This window comes from Austrofundulus limnaeus, unplaced genomic scaffold (assembly GCF_001266775.1).
Source record: "Austrofundulus limnaeus strain Quisiro unplaced genomic scaffold, Austrofundulus_limnaeus-1.0 Scaffold8, whole genome shotgun sequence".
In the NCBI taxonomy this organism is placed as follows: domain Eukaryota; kingdom Metazoa; phylum Chordata; class Actinopteri; order Cyprinodontiformes; family Rivulidae; genus Austrofundulus; species Austrofundulus limnaeus.
Window position 1 is genome coordinate 3,546,989 of NW_013952410.1, and position 2,856 is coordinate 3,549,844.

General features: G+C 38.6%; 3 non-coding genes across 3 annotated transcripts; 1 reads left to right on the top strand and 2 right to left on the bottom strand.

Moving 5' to 3' along the window:
• Positions 1–1,662: 1,662 nt before the first annotated feature.
• On the bottom strand, positions 1,663–1,734 carry trnap-agg (transfer RNA proline (anticodon AGG)). Its single transcript has one exon. It is a non-coding gene; the product is annotated as a tRNA-Pro (tRNA).
• Positions 1,735–2,418: 684 nt separating this feature from the next.
• trnap-ugg (transfer RNA proline (anticodon UGG)) lies at positions 2,419–2,490 on the bottom strand. The gene has a single exon. It is a non-coding gene; the product is annotated as a tRNA-Pro (tRNA).
• A 132-nt stretch (positions 2,491–2,622) lies between these two features.
• On the top strand, positions 2,623–2,694 carry trnal-cag (transfer RNA leucine (anticodon CAG)). Its single transcript has one exon. It is a non-coding gene; the product is annotated as a tRNA-Leu (tRNA).
• The last annotated feature ends 162 nt before the right edge of the window (positions 2,695–2,856 follow it).

Genomic DNA, 2,856 nt, shown 5'->3' on the forward strand with positions numbered 1-2,856 from the left:
TAAAAGGAAACCAAACTTAATCTCTGCAATTTACAGACTTTTGGAAAACCTGCAATGATTCTGGAAACTTGCAACATAATTGACAGTTTTATTTAAATATTGCATGTGTTTGGCAAAAATATTTTTTTATTTATAAAAGTATAACCACAAAAAAATTAGTTTAGCAGCAAATCTGGGGAGATGGTCTCAATACTACACAATAGAGGTGGGGATACAAGTCACATGACTTGGACTCAAGTCAAACTCGAGTCGTTAATATTATGACTTTAGACTTGACTTGAAACAAAACGTTCAGAGACTTGTGACTTGACTTGGACTTGACCCTGTTTACTTAAAAAGGCTTGACATTTTATTCAAAATCTAAAGTTTAAAACACATTATTTATAAAGTGGGCCTCATTCACTCATTCTGTATTTCCAAAGGCAGACCATCCATCTTTTTTTCCCACACTGTGCATATGTGTGAGCTGCTGCACAGCAAGTCAAAATAACAAGATTTTTTTTTTAAAGGAAAAAATATATAGTTAAAAAATACTTTTTGCAGCTAAGTTTATTTGAACTTGGTGCAATTTTTAAAAGACTTTTTTAAAATACTTTGTAAGTTCAGCTGCACATGTTTCATCACAATTTAAAATAATCATTGATTAAAAAAACAGGAACTGGTTGAGCTGAAACTGTCAGGGGTGTCAAAGCAAAAGCAAATGCTGAGGTAAGATTACGAATGATGATGGTGTCAATTTATAKCAATGCATTTTTTTTATTAATTACTTGAATTTACTTCACGGATGAAGAAAGAGCAAAGAAGGAGGAAACAGATGTGACAGCTGGGTGAAGTCACAGAGCTGACATATGATGCACAGAAAACCTCAGCACATTATTGGGCCGTATGATGGTACTCCACTGATCACTGTAAAACTAATGTAATGTTTTACACTTCCCAGGACTCTTGAGTCTGTGTGTCAGAAACTGGTGAACATGACTTGTTAAAACAGACGCATTAGGATGTAGGGTTCACTTATATTGTATTATATATAGAAAAGTGACTTCATTCAGAGATTTCTTTATTTAATGGGTTTATTTGTGCTGTTCTCATTTGATTGTAATTAGGCACAGACAAATAAGTGTGTCTATTGCGGTTATGCTGCCCTCTTCTGCCTCTACTAAAACTGAAATATTCTTCACTTTGAATGTAAGCTGCAGATAGGTACCTGCTCCCTGCAACCATGTGTAAAAACAGCAGAGATGGTAACTATTTACTTTGTTACCATGTTCAAGTAGAWGTTTTGAGGATTTGTAATTTTACTAAATAGTTTTTTTAGACTTTAACTTTCAAAAATAAAAATTTAATTTTTACTTCTTTACTTTAAAATTTAATGTGGTTTGAACAGTAAGCTTATATGGCTTTCTGGCTCTCAAGAAGTCCATGAGAAGGATTCTTTGATAAAAGTCACATTACTGGTACGGCCATCAGGTGGAAGAAGATGCTGGTCCTTGTGATTTGCCAGGAGACAGGGGCCGCACTGTTTAATTTTACCCAAAAAGCACAGTAGAAAAACCTTCATTTTTCCTATCTCATGTTTGATGGGGTAGGAGACACTATGTGGGCTTTAAATGTTTTTCCTCATTTGCAAAGGATATTGCCGTGTCATAAGGATTGTTAAAGGGGCTCGTCCGGGATTTGAACCCGGGACCTCTCGCACCCTAAGCGAGAATCATACCCCTAGACCAACGAGCCACAAATACAGGTATCTGCAAAGAAATCTGTGGACGTGTCAACCTTTTGGTGTCATGAGGTACACTACTGCCCTCTAGTGGTCACAAAACAGACGTTGGGTCTTGGAGTATGAGGTCTCGGGTTCAACTCCCGGACGAGCCCATCGGGAGATCTGGAAGTCACAACCTGTCCAAGCAGTGAGTTGTGTCAAATCGTTTTGTCTTAAGTAGCACAAAAAGTACACAAAAGCTATTTAAATAACATTCCCTCCTAGATCATGATTTACCACTCTGTCCGACTGACTCACCAGCTCTGCCAGAATTTATGCCCCCCACCCCCACCAAAAAAAAAAAAAAAAGAGACAATGAGCATCATAGGTTAATTAATAATTATCAGCTCCTCGACGGATTTGCAGCAGGAGTCCAGCACCTACACACACAAAATCATGTGTCACCACTTTCTGATCCTCCAGATCCTGTTCCTGAATAACAAGATCCAGTTTTACGTCATGAGTGTCCAGTTCCTGACYCTAAATCTGAGTCACAGTTTGCAGTCTTTAATACCTCTAACAGAGATTTTTGTTTTGAGCGTCCCACTTTGGAGGGTACGTTACCTCTACTGTAAGGATTTGACCTTTTTTGTCATTTGTGTTATTTGTGTCATTGTTATTTGTGATAAAAATATTTTTGAAACAGATAAAAGAGTGGGCTCGTCCGGGATTTGAACCCGGGACCTCTCGCACCCAAAGCGAGAATCATACCCCTAGACCAACGAGCCACATTTTAAACGCTCCACCTCTGGAATTTCATGCTACAATCTGTAGACGTGTCATCCTGAGCTTGGTGAGTCATGTGCATGGAGGGTATGTGGTGCACCGCTGCCCTCTGGTGGTTAATTGACTGTATAGCAGGCTCGTTGGTCTAGTCGTATGATTCTCGCTTCAGGTGTGAGAGGTTCCAGGTTCGACTCCCGGACGAGCCCATCAGAGGATCCGTGCAAATAATGAGTCTCTTACAGTGGGGAGAACAAGTATTTGATACACTGTTGATTTTTCAGGTTTTCCCACTTGCAAAGCATATAGATGACTGTAATTTTTATCATAGGTACTCTTCAACTGTGAGTGATGGAATCTAAAACAAAAAT